General features: G+C 44.2%; 1 pseudogene; it reads right to left on the reverse strand.

The window, feature by feature from the left end:
• Nucleotides 1–11,194: 11,194 nt before the first annotated feature.
• LOC104981116 lies at nt 11,195–12,504 on the reverse strand (annotated as a pseudogene).
• Nucleotides 12,505–14,306: the final 1,802 nt, after the last annotated feature.

Raw genomic sequence — 14,306 nt, forward strand, 5'->3', positions numbered from 1 at the left:
TTGATACACATGATCAAAATGGCCTTTGGAAAGCTGTACTGATTACACTCTTCTGATTCATTCAATATGAAACATGTGCAGAATTGATACTCTGCTAAAACTGGGAGTACACTGAAGAATAAGCTACAGTTCTCAGGGGGTTAAAATTTAACTGGCTGACACAGTATGTTAGTAACCAGTAACAATAAGGGATAAGAGATGGAAGTTTAGGGTGACACTGAAACAAAGAGGGGCTTAATTCACTCTTGGTTTGGAAGGGAGGTGATATTTGGAAGATCTAGGGGTTTTCTCAGTCTGAGTCAGCCACTGTCACCAATTCTGAACATTATTTTAAAAAAGAAGTTGTAATTTTCTAGATTTTTCTAGATTAAGCTTTTTACTTCTTCAACCGTATATATATTTGATTTCTAGTGAAGATGAAGGTTTTCCCCATGTTTATTGACCATTTCTATTTATTCTCTAGCCCATTTTTTCCCATTCGTGTGTAAACATTTTTCTCAGAAGTTTGGAGAGTTCTTTATGTAGTAAGGACACCGCTATTCTAGTTATTTTCATGGCAAATATATTCTGCTACTTTGAAATGTGTCTTCAAACATTGTGTAGGTTAGTTTTTAAAGATAGCTTTATTGAGGTACAATTTACATACCATAAAATACCCCCATAGTAAATGTACAATTCAACAATTTTTAATAAAATTTAAAATGTACAATTTAATTATTTTTATGTATATACATTGGGTTTTACTGGTGACTCATCTGGTAAGGAATCTGTCTGCAATGCAGGAGACCCTAGTTTGATCCCTGGGTCAGGAAGATCCCCAGGAGAAGGGAATGGCTATCCATTCCAGTATTCTTGCACGGAGAATCCCATGGACAGAGGAGCCTGACAGGCTACAGTCCATGGGGTTGCAAAGACTCAGACACGACTTCTCTCTCTCTCTCTGTCTCTCTCTCCGTATATATAGAAGTGAAAGAAGTGAAGTCGCTCAGTCGTGTCTGACTCTTTGCGACTCCATGGACTGTAGCCTACCAAGCTCCTCTGCCTGTGGGATTTTCCAGGCAAGAGTACTGGAGTGGGTTGCCATTTCCTTCTCCAGAGGATCTTCTCAACCCAGGGATCGAACTCGGGTCTCCCACATTGTAGGCAGACACTTTACAGTCTGAGCCACCAGGGAAACACCTCTGCCCCTCTCTCTCTCTCTCTCTCTCTCTCTCTATATATATATATATATATATAGGGCATAAAATATATAGTAACTATAGGATTGTGCAGGATGTTTTAAAAATATGTATATATCTTTCATTTATACAGTCACAGTGTTTTTGTTATTATTTTTGAGCTCAAACTATTGTAGAGATGAAAAATACCAGAAAAAAAAAAACTTCAACATTCTTTCTGGAACCGTATTTCATAATCCATTGTTATTTATTTTCCTGTCTGGAACATGAGAGGAGACACATAGCTATGAGGAAAAAAAATCGCATTACATTTTTTTCACTTGCAGAGACCTTAGGCATGAAAAGCAAAAACGCAGAGGTTTAATTGTTTAGCTTCATGGCTGCTGTGCTCTAACTCTGACTTGGTTAACAGGCAGCCCACAGGCATGTGGGAGGATCAGGTGACTTGGAGCCCTGGGTGAGAAGTTGCCGCGGTTACCCCATTCTGATTTAGGGCAAGATGACCTCTGTTTCAGCACTGCCTGTGTTTTGACTTCCCTCCCTCTCCTGTGCACCCAGTGTCCTATTTTAAAGCACCTTTCCCGTTCTCTTTTTCCGTTCTTGCAGTCTGACTCTAGAATCCTCTGGGCTTTGTGATAACTGTTGGAGAGGAATGACTTCTGGATGATTCCCGCTTTTGGAGGGCATTTCAGCGCAAGTCCTGGCCTTGAAGATCAGACCATAATCACCTCCAGGCCTGCGCTTTTCATCTCATCCTTCCTCTCCATCTCCTCCTCTCCCTTCGTCCTTCTTTGCCCCATCCTGCCACACCACTGAGGCAGGGAGGCTGGGTTACCCAGGTCTGCTTTTGCTTCCTGGTCTTTCACTCTGTGAAGTCAGTATCATTATCTCTTTTTTCAGTTGAGGAAGCTAAGAGGAGACAAGGTGGGGCGGGGGAGGAACTTCCCTGGCGGTCTAGTGCTTTAAAACCCCACACTCCCACTGCAGCGGGCGCAGATTCCATCCTGAGCAGGAAATTAAGACCCCACATGCCACACAATGTGACCGAAAGGGAAAAAAAAAGAGAATTCAAGGGATTTCACCAAGACCCACAGGTTAAAGCAGGGCAGACATTGTCTTTTGTTCTTGCGTATGCCCTGTTTGGGAAATCCCGTTTTCCGTGTCTTGGTTAGAGGCAGAGCCTGTCTCACAGTATAGATACTTGCTAGATGCTTGCTTTCCCAGTCTCCCTTGTAGTGAAGGTGAGGACCTGTGACCTAAGCTTCACCAATCACACGCCCCTTTTCCAGGGTTAGACAGCAGGCTGGAACTACACAGGAGCAGGGACCACAGAGAACTCTCCCTGGTGGCAGTGGTGGTCACAAGAGTGGCACGGACCAGTGCCCAGCCACCATGCAGCGTTCCAAAAGGAGTGGCTCCTCTGTTGGAAGTGATGCCTGGAACCTCGGGTTTAACCCCTCAGCATCATGGGAGTCTTGGGAGTGACTGAGGTCCTCAGGGCTGGGCTATGAACTGTCATCTCTTTTTAAATATTTATTTTTGTTTTCATTTATTTACTTATTGGACTGTGCCAGGTCTTACCCACCGCATGCAGGATCTTTAGCTGTGGCACGTGAACTCTTAGTTGCAGCATGTGGGATCTAATACCCTGATCAGGGATCAAACCAGGGCCATCTGCATTGGGAGTGTGGAGTCTTAGCCAGTGGACCTAACAGTTCAGGGCCTTCAGGGAAGGCCCTGAACTGTTATCTTTCAATGGGCCACAAAATTTTGGGTAATGAGCCTTTTAGTGTCAACCTCAACAGATTGAGAATCAGAGTACTTTTGCCCCCAATTTTTGGGATTACCTAAGTGCCCCAATATGCAAATACAATTCTGGGCAAAGGGGAAGGAGGTGGGCCTCTACATATAGTGAAGGTTATATTTTTTTTCCATCCACATGCACAAGAATTCAGAGCCAGATAAAGAATCCACCTGCAATGTGGGAGACCTGCGTTCGATCCCTAGGCTGGAAAGATCCCCCGAAGGAGGGCATGCTACCCACTCCAGTAGTCTTGCCTGGAGAATCCCCATGGACAGAGGAGCCTGGTGGGCTACGGTCCCTGGGGTCGCAGAGTCGAACACGACTGAGTGACAAAGCACATACACAGATAAATAAAACGTCATATCTTGTATCCAAGTGGTATGGAGAAGAAAACATTAGCTGTATATGGGAAATAATTCACATGTTTTAATTGTATTTAGATCTCTATTTTCTCCTACCCTCATAATTATAGTCATAATGAATGATTTTTCATATTGAGAAGGAATACCTGGTCTGGATCTGAAACTTCTATGGCCGCTCATTAGGACATCCTCTAATTCTATCGAGAGGTACTGAGCTGAAAGACAGGGTCTATGAAGGAGGCAGATAGCATCCATCCTTCCACTTCATCCCAACCAAGCTTGACCGCATCTCTGACACCAGCCCACTTTAGCAATGCAATGGACGGTTCACTGGGAAATCCAGAAAGAGCTGGGGACATGAGACGGAAGGGCAGGGCTGCTGATAATAAGCACATGTCTCAAAGCCTACAGATCTATATGGAATAAGCTCTCAGACCTGAGATCTCGAGGATGAGGGAGAAGTACAGGAATGCCCTGTGGGAGCCACAGAGAAACAAGAACCACGAAAGAACTCTCCTTGGTGTCTGAAGTGATCACAAGAGTGGCGCAAGAGTTTAGTTGGAGCCCAAAAAACTAACAAAAACCCGGAGAACGCAAATAATTAAGTGCTCATTGCCGTAGGAATCGCTAGTACTTAACTATCCTAAAAATGTCCCAAGACATTACCACTATCTGACAGAGGAGAACACAGGCCCTTCGAGAGGTAAGCCCATTTCCAGTTAGTGACAACATCAGCATGGAAATGGGAATGTTGACTTCTTTCCAGGGTGATTATGCAATATTACTGCTGTTTCTGGTTAACTGAACGTCCTAATTACTTGTCCTTGTTCACTAATATCACAAGAGCATCAGCTTGTTGGGAGATTATGGAGCTTATATAACATTTTATAGAAAAACCCAAACGAACTTTTTGGTCAACCCAAGAGTAAGTGTCATGGAAGATGGAGTGAACTTTGGAGTCAGAGGTGGCTTTGAATCCTTATCTCAGTCACTTTCTAGCTCTGGTTAGGAACCCTTGGGGTAGTTTACTTAGTTCCCCTGAACCTCAGCTTTCTCATCCAAAGAAAAGAATGAAACTTTTATCCCTGATAGGATTTCATAAAGATTAGATGTAGTAATAATGTAAAGTGTCTTGCACATAGGTGATCAATAAATGGTATATTAATGTTAATAGTTTCATTTCTTATCCATGATTAAAAGTTAATCAATAAGAGAGTACTGGGACTTTTGTAGTGGTCCAGTGGCTTGGGGCTCTGTGTTCCCAATGCAGGGGGTCTGGGTTTGATCTATGGTCAGGGAACTAGATCCCACATGCTGAAACTAAGACTCAACACAACTAAATAAATAAATAGATAGATATTAAAAAAGAAAAATAAAAAAGTACTTAGTTCAGTACCAGATATTAATGTGGTTTTATTTCTGCTGGGAGGGACCCAAGGTCAAGAAACAATGGGTATTAAAAAAATTAAAGATGAGGGACTTCCCTGGTGGTTCGGTGGTTAAGACTCTGTGCTTCCACTGCAGGGGACATGGGTTCGATACCTGGTTGGGGAACTGAGATCCCATGTGCTGCACAGTGCAGTCAAAAGAAGAAAAAAGTATACCCTACATTTGAAAATAAAACGACAACAACAAAAAACAAAATGGAAAATAAAAGGTGAAAACTTAAATATTTACAAAATTGAAGGGCATAGTCAAGGCTGCTGTGTTTGGATGTTCAGTATATCACTCAACACAGGGGTATAGTTTACACAGACTATAATGTGGACGGTGGCCTCTGGATTTGTTCAGTGTACAAACTGAACCATCATGTGTGGTAGCTCTCAGTATAATAGGTAATTAATAACCTATTAATTCAATGAATCAATTGGATATTTTATAAAAGGAGACCAGAAAGCAATTAAAGATGTCTTCCGATTTTATGATTGCAAGGGCCTTCAGGGATTATCTAGTTCAAATTCCTCATTTTTCAGATAAGGAAACTGAAATCCAGAGAGAGAAAGAGACATGCCTCATCCCAGACAGAACTGGGACAAGAATCTCATCTTTGGTTCTTTGCTGATTGCCCTTCCTGTTGATGAAGAATTTTTTTTGTTGGTAAGAGCTGATCTTAAACTTCCATAGAGAAGGAGGGTTTATAGCTCCTTTTAATCTTTTTCAGGAGGAGACTAAGGATGGCTATGCAAAAATTTGTTCAGTTCTGAGTCTCTGCAAGTTTTCTCACAATTCCTGCTGAGCAACACCCTCAAAAACACTTTGTTTGCTTCTGCTTTGACTTGATACTAGCTGGCAAGCTGTGTGGTTTAGTAATACCCTCAATCAGGTTGCTAGCTTGGTAGTAATCTGAGAACAGTATCTCTGAAGGCCAGCTGAACTCCTTTGAAGTTTGCTGTGGAGAGCTAACAAACTGCTGCAAATTACAATTCAGAATCAAACAGGCAGAGCCTAGTGGGGCCTACGGGAGGCTGCAGGAAAGCTGATATTAGGCAGGCAGTCAATGCTTGGGCTTCAAATTAATAGCTGGCTATGCATTGCCAATTCATTTTCTCTATCCTCCACTGCCAGAAATCAGTTGGTACGTGGATAGGCTGGAAACAATATGCCACTAGGTGCCATAGGGCTAATTGGTCGCTATCAGTGGGATTGACATGAGGAATTCGGAGGGCAGAAAAAGTCCTGAGGACTGGCACCCTGGGGAGGGGACCTGTGTGCGGGAACTGAACCTGAGCCACGCTGAGAACACTGGGTAGGCTTGAAGCCGAGGAGGTAGAAAAGGTGAGATGGGGAATGCGTTCTGGGTGGGGGAAGTGACAAGCTCAAAGGCTTAGAGGAAGAAACACACAAGATGTGTTTAGGAAATGAAATATGGATCGATCTAACTGGGATAGTGAGAAGTTGGGAAAGGAAGCTTGGTCTAGCTTGGTAGGTTGTTAACCTCCAAACTATGGGGCTTTAGCTTTCACTTCAGTTCAGTTGCTCAGTCGAGCCCGACTCTTTGAGACCCCATAGACTGCAGCACGCCAGGCCTCCCTGTCCATCACCAACTCCCAGAGTTTACTCAAACTCATGTCCATTGAGTCGGTGATGCCATCCACCCATCTCATCTTCTGTCATCCCCTTCTCCTCCCGCCCTCAGTCTTTCACAGCATTAGGGTCTTTTCCAATGAGTCAGTTCTTTGCATCAGGTGGCCAAAGTATTGGAGTTTCAACTTCAGCATCAGTCCTTCCAATGAACATTCAGGACTGATCTCCTTTAGGATGGACTGGTTGGATCTCCTTGCAGTCCAAGGGACTCTCAAGAGTCTTCTCCAACACCACAGTTCAAAAGCATAAATTCTTCAGTGCTCAGCTTTCTTTATAGTCCAACTCTCATATCTATACATGACTACTGGAAAAACCATAGCCTTGACTAGGTGGACCTTTGTTGGCAAAGTAATGTCTCTGCTTTTTAATATGTTTTTATTCCAAGGAGCAAGCATCTTTTAATTTCATGGCTGCACTCACCATCTGCAGTGATTTTGGAGCCCCCCAAAATAACTTTACACTGAAGATAATGGAGACCTATGAAAGGCTGGCTTGGTGGGTAAAGATTCTGCCTGCATTGCAGAGGACACAGGAGACACAGTTTTGATCACTGTTTCGGGAAGATCTCCTGGAGGAGGGCATGACAACCCACTCCATTATTCTTGCCTGGGAAATTCCATGGGCAGAGGAGCCTGCCAGGCTACAGTCCATGAGGTCACAAAGAGTCAGACACGACTGAGCACACAGCACATGTGAAAGGTTTCTGAGATGTAGGCAGCACTGGTAAGTATTGAGTCTTTTGCCTAAATAGAGGTAGAAGAATGAGAAGGGATGCTCAGTGACCAAGAGGGTAGCCTGTGCTGGTCATTTGCCTACTGCTTTCCGTCCTTATCTGCCCTTCTGTGCTCTGCTATATATCAGTGAGAGAGAAATTATATTTTCCAGATTCGCAAGCTAGCTGGTTTCTGTTTAGGTTTTGTCAAACGTAAGGCACTGCAAGATGAAAGGAAGAGAGAACTGACTACCTTTCTGACTCTGGTTTCTTGTGGCATCAGCGAGAGCAGAACAGCTGAGGAGACAGTGTTGGTGGTGGCAACAGCGTTGGCTCTGGTGACAGCGGCAGCAGTGAATCAGGTGGTGGCTGCGGACAAGAAAGCAACAACAGGCTGGAAGTGTAGGCTCCCGGACTCCTGCTCAGCCCACTGGGCTCCAACAGGCTGGAAGTGTAGGCTCCCGGACTCCTGCTCAGACCACTGGGCTCCAACAGCCAACAGGCGCCGTAGGGATACTGTGTCCCTGGGTTTTAGGTAACACTTTTGCTCCTGTAGCCCAGAGTGGTGAAGTTAATAATCTTTGAGAAATCACCCTTTTCCTCTTCTGCCCCTCCATCTCTTCTAATACTCTTGTAGCCATTTCCTTTATTAATTACTTCTGTTTGAAATGCTTAAAACTGGTTTTCTTTCCTTTAATTAGATCTGGAACCAAGAACTTCCTGATGTTCAAGCTGGATTTAGAAAAGGCAGAGGATCCAGAGATCATATTGCCAACATCCATCAGATCATAGAAAAAGTAAGAGAATTCCAGAAGAACATTTACTTCTGTTTCATTGACTATGCTAAAACCTTTGACTGTGTGGATCACAACAAACTGGAAAATTCTTAAAGAGATGGCAATACCAGACCACCTTACCTGCCTCCTGTATGGAGAAACCTATATGCAGAGAAACGTTATGCAGGTCAGGAAGCAACAGTTAGAAATGGACATGAAACAACAGACTGGTTCAAAATTGGGAAAGCAGTACGTGAAGGCTGTAATGACATCCTGTATTGTCACCTTGCGTATTTAACTTCAGTGCAGAGTATATCATGTAAAATGCCAGGCTGAATGAAGCACAAGCTGGAATCAAGATTGCCAGGGGAAATATCAATAACCTCAGATATGCAGATGACACCACCCTTATGGCAGAAAGCAAAGAGGAACTAAAGAGCCTCTTGAAGGTGAAAGAGGAGATTGAAAAATCTGGCTTAAAACTCAACATTCAGAAAACTAAGATCATGGCATATGGTCCCTTCACTTCATGGCAAATGGAAGGGGAAAAAGTGGAAGCAGATTTTATTTTCTTGGGCTCCAATATCACTGCAGATGGTGACTGCAGCCATGAAATTAAAAGACGCTTACTCCTTGGAAGAAAAGTTATGACCAACTGAGACAACATATTAAAAAACAGAGACATTACTTTGTCAACCAATGTCCGTCTAGTCAAGGCTATGGTTTTTCCAGTGGTCATGTATGGATGTGAGAGTTGGACTGTGAAGAAAGCTGAGTGCCGAAGAATTGATGCTTTTGAACTGTGGTGTTGGAGAAGACTCTTGAGAGTCCCTTGGACTGCAAGGAGATCCAACCAGTCCATCCTAAAGGAAATCAGTCCTGAATATTCATCAGAAGAACTGATGCTGAAGCTGAAACTCCAATACTTTGGCCACCTGATGTGAAGAACTGATTCATTAGAAAAGACCCTGATTCTGGGAAAGATTGAAGGCAGGAAGAGAAGGGGATGACAGAGGACAAGATGGTTGGATGGCATCACCGACTCAATGGACATGAGTTTGAGCAAGCTCCGGGAGATATTGATGGATAGGGAGGTCTGGTGTGCTGCAGTCCATGGGGTTGCAAAGAGTTGGACATGATTGAGAGACTGAACAACAACATATAGCATCTAGTATACTTTATTTGGAGAAGGCAATGGCACCCCACTCCAGTCCTCTTGCCTGGAAAATCCCATGGGTGGAGGAGCCTGGTGGGCTGCAGTCCATGGGGTCGCTAAGAGTTGGACATGACTGAGCGACTTCACTTTCACTTTTCACTTTCCTGCATTGGAGAAGGAAATGGCAACCCACTCCAGTGTTCTTGCCCGGAGAATCCCAGGGACGGGGGAGCCTGGTGGGCTGCCATCTATGGGGTCGCACAGAGTCAGACACGACTGAAGCGACTTAGCAGCAGCAGCATACTTTATTTACTTGGCTTCTAGGACACTACACAGCTCAAAACATTTCCTTAGTGATAATTTCTATACCATGTTTTATTTTTTGTTTTTCTTTGTTTGTTTGGTCTTACTGAACCATGTCTTATAACATCAGCTTTATTGTGTTATTGTCTTAAGCAGGTCCAGGGTTGCACAGAGTCCTGTGAGGAACATAGCTTAGAGTAACTGCAGGGTCAGTTGCAAAGCCCACTCCAAATAGAGAGAGATCTTACTGAAAATTTCCGTTTACCTTGAATACCTTCCTAATCATATAAGCAAGATTGTCTTGCTAACATTAGGTATATTAGGTTCACAATCTCTTAGCTACTTCATTGTGGTTAAAATTTTGTCTATATTTTGATCACCTCAAACTTAAAAATTTTGTGCATCAAATAACACCGTGAACAAAGAGAAAAAACAACCTATGGAATGGGAGAAATTATTTAAAAATCATATGTCTGATAAAAGATTAATATCTAGAATAAATAAATAATTCTTAAAACAAACAAAGCCCCTAAATACCTGATAATAAATAGACAAAAAACTTCACTAAACATTTCACTGAAGGTGACCAGCAAGCACATGAAAAGATACTCAACATCACTAATCACCAGGTTTGTCCTTTATAATTATGGATATTATTTGTTTTGATATAAGTTGGATTAGTCATTGTTGAATAGAAATTATGTGATTATTGATTAATCAGTTAGATTTTGAGAATAGAAGGCTTGGAAATATGATCACCCAAATGAAAACAGGGAATCCTATAATTGTTGCAGAGAAATGCAAATCAAAACCACAATGACATATCACCTCACGTTCATTAGGAAGGCTACTAAAACCCAGAAAATAAGACAGTTTGGTGAGGATATGGTGAAATAGGAACCCTTGGGTACTGTTGTCAAGATTACGCAATGGTGCAGCCACTATGGAAAACAGTATGGAAGATCCTAAAAAAATTAAAAATGGAACTGAGTGTGTATATCTTAGATAATTGCAAGCAGAGTCTCAAAGAAATACATGCATACAACCATATTTATAGCAGCATTATTCACAATTGCCAAGAGGTAAAGCACCCCAAATGTCTGTCAACAGATGAGTAAGATACAGCAGGAAGAAATAAAGGATAAAGAAAATATAGTATATACATACAATGGAATATTATTTAGCTTTAAAAAGAAATCTTGTCACATGCTACAACATGGGTGAAAGTTGAGGATGTTATGCTAAATCAAATAAACCAATCACAAAAAGATAAATACTGTATGATTTCACATGTGAAGTAGCTTCATGGGATACCAGGGGCTGGTAAGCAGGGCAAAAGGTGAGAGCTTTGTTAAATGAGTATAGGGTTACAGATTTACAAGCTGAAAAAGTTCTGGAAATCTGTTTCACAGCAATGTGAACATACTTAACATGACTAAACTGTACACTTAAAGATGGTTAAGATAGAAAATCTTCTGTTAGCTTTTTTTACTGCACACAAAAAAGTAGCCTCCATTTTACTCTATTTCAAGGATTTTGTGGGGGAGTCACTAATTCAATCTTTACTCAAATGTAATCTTGAACTTAAATGTCTTGATAATACTTCCTGTTATTAGATGGCTGTGCTAAATTCCATCACAAATAGTATAAACCAGTAATCATTCAATCAACAAGGGTTTCAGTTCAGTTCAGTCGCTCAGTCATGTTGGGACCTCATGAACTGCAGCACGCCAGGCCTCCCTGTCCATCACCAGCTCCCAGAGTTTACTCAAACTCACGTCCATTGAGTCGGTGATGCCATCCAACCATCTCATCCTCTGTTGTTCCCTTCTCCTCCTGCCCTCAATCAACAAGGGTTTAGAGGGCTTCTTTCTGGTATGCATGGTGGGCATCTGTTAGGTTCGGGAGTTACAGAGCTGAGTAAACCAATTTTGTCCAGGAACTTGCAGGCTTACCCTGTGGTGCTGGCTGATTCTGTTAGAAGCAAATTGGCACAGGCCATCGCTGACACATTCCTGGAGACCTGAATCATGTCCACTCCCTCTGCTGTGTTCAACTGCTGATAGAGTCCTGGGGGCTAAATAGAACTTTCACCGGTCAGTGTACCTGGGTGACACTGTCTTCTAAAGCCCAACAAATTTAGGACAAGACTGGCTTCTTCTAGAATGTTCTGAGTTCCTCCTATATCCATCATATAAGTCTGTTAAGAATGATTCTTTCCAAATATGTGACCAGTTGAACCTGGTATTCCCCACAATCCTCTGGTTTCAGGGTCTGTCTTGGATCAGCAAGAATTGCCTGAACAGCCACTCGGGCTGCCTTCATTTTTGTCTGCAGCTCTTCGAGTTCTATTTGCAGCAGAACTTGAGCAGCTTCACAGAGAACTGCATTTCCTGTGTCAAAACCAAGAATATGCTCGTCTGAAGCATCAGGCAAGCCTCCTTCTGTTTGGTTTGCCCCAGCAAGTACATCCTGTGTCAGGAGCTCCTGGACCACGGTGAGAATTGCCTTAACCATCACCTGAACTTTAATCATTATCAGGTAGTCACCATGACACTGAATCTGAAGAAGGGTAGCAAGCCTCTACCCCAGCCTTCCAAGCAGGGTTATTTACATCCAAACTGATCCAGGCTCTGCAGTTTTAGTTGCACTGTCTACATGTTTGGGTTTCCCTGGTGGCTCAGAGGGTAAAGTGTCTGCCTGCAATGCCGGAGACCTGGGTTCGATCCCTCGGTCGGGAAGATTCACTGGAGAAGGCAATGGCAACCCACTCCAGTATTCTTGCCTGGAGAATCCCATGGACAGAGGAGCCTGGTAGGCTACAGTCCATGAGGTCGCAAAGAGTCAGACGAGACTGAGTGACTTCACTTTCTTTCTTTCTACGTGTTTTGCATTATCAGGTCCCAAGTCCTTATAGTTTTCAGCATTATCTGCATAATCAAGTCTCATAGCTGAACCAAGAAGCCAGGCAATTGTTACCTGGAGATCTTGAATCTGGAAAAAACAGTTCCTGTCTGTGAGATATCTCTCAAGAACTTATCGAGTCACTGCTGTGAATGTTTCATAAAGTCTTTCTGTCTTCAGTCTTATCTGCTGGTATCTGATTTTCTGGTCTTCAAGCCAAACCATGGTTTCTAATTCTATTTCATCTTTGCACTGTAGCTGGCAGAGTTGCAGTGGTCCTGGCCCCCCAGGCTTCGGCCAGGACGGGAGAGGAGAGGAGGACTGGGTGATGCAAGCACCAGCAACATGGTGAGAGCAGCCTGGTGGCTCTTTGGCTTCGCAACTCCCATGACCTTACTTCTGTTCCACCTAAGTACCCACTGCCACGGGCATACCCTGGACCTTGCATCATCACCACACCCTCTCATCCTTCACAATTATTTCTTTCTTTCTTTATTTTTACGCAGTTGCTCCCACGACATCCGTTCTTCAAACTGGTTAAAACTGCCAAGATCCTGGCCTCTCCGCTGTCTCCCTTTCTACCCGCTTTCCTGTTCACAGACATTAAGAGATGCCTGCCAACCCACAGCTGTATTGCAGAGGCTGCTGGAGCTCTGCCCATGTCATCTTGATTCCTTTCATTGTCTGGGGGCACACCAGCCCCCCACCCCCACCCCCGCCATGTGCCTTCACTGCCCACAGCCAGCCCCTCTGACCCTGGTCTGAGCTTTGCCCTCAGGCTGCCTGAGTCCCTCTCCCTGCACGGAGAAGCGCAGGTGGCCAGGAATTTCCGCCCTCCCCACCTCCACTCACCAAGGGCGGCTCTTAACCTCTGACTGATGGGTTTGGGAGTACAAATAGCCCAGCAGCCCAGCAACCTTGCCCCATGACTGGAGTGACTCTGAGGTGGGAGAGCTTCCTGGGCAGGCGGACAGCCCAAGTCAGGGTGCCCTTCGTGGTACCTTGCTATCATGGCCATCTTCCTCTCCTGCTCTCTCTTCCTTCCTCCCTTCAGGTTATTCCTGAGAATAGTCCTGCTTCCTGAAAGGTCACTGCCCAGGAATCCTCATCTCACCTGCATCTGGTTTTGCCTTCTTTCTCTCATGGAGAAAAAGTGCCTCCTTCCTTAGTATAACCCCAAGTATTCACCCTTCTTCTTCTTCCCTGAGGCGGGTAGGAGGTGGATGGGCCTCCGGGCTGGACAGCTGGTATTTGTCAAGTGGAATAAAACTGAAGCTCTGTTTTTCCCCAGACGCACCAAGGACAAAGCTAATGGCAGAGATACAGTGCCCGCTCCTGAGGTCAAGGAAAACTTTCCCATCTGCACATGCACAGGAAGGCTTCCTGGGGGTCATGTAGGAGGGGGCAACACCCCACGGGCCTGTATGGTGGAATCCGTCTTGGTAAAACTCTGCGCCACACGTGTTGGGGAGGGTCCTAGGATGGGTCAGATGTGGAAAAAGAAGTAATTGACCACAGGGAAACCAAGACCTGGAAGGACCGCCCTGCATGAACGACTTACCTCACTTCTGCACTGTGCTCCTCCTCCTCAGGAACGGTGCTCACAGCATTTCTCTCTGGGTGTGGATCTCTGCCTAGCTTCAGTCTTAAACAATTTGTTTCCTTGTGTGCTCTCCCACTTGTGCTGCATCTCTGATAATAAACTTGGCACCTGTTGTTACAGTTGGTGCCTTCCTAAAACATTCTTGCTTTCAAATGGGGTGGGACGGCGGCAAGAGCCAGGGCCACTTTAGTTCTGATCTCTAACCCTGGGTGGTCTAGCAGTTAGGTTTCCCTGTTTTTCATCCAGGCTGTTGTTGCTCAGTCTCTAAGTCATATCAGACTCTTTGCAACCCCATCAGATCAGATCAGATCAGATCAGTCGCTCAGTCGTGTCCAACTCTTTGCGACCCCATGAATCGCAGCACGACAGGCCTCCCTGTCCATCACCAACTCCCAGAGTTCACCCAGACTCACGTCCATCGAGT

The sequence above is a fragment of the Bison bison genome, unplaced genomic scaffold (assembly GCF_000754665.1).
Source record: "Bison bison bison isolate TAMUID 2011002044 unplaced genomic scaffold, Bison_UMD1.0 scf7180017864516, whole genome shotgun sequence".
In the NCBI taxonomy this organism is placed as follows: Eukaryota; Metazoa; Chordata; class Mammalia; order Artiodactyla; family Bovidae; genus Bison; species Bison bison.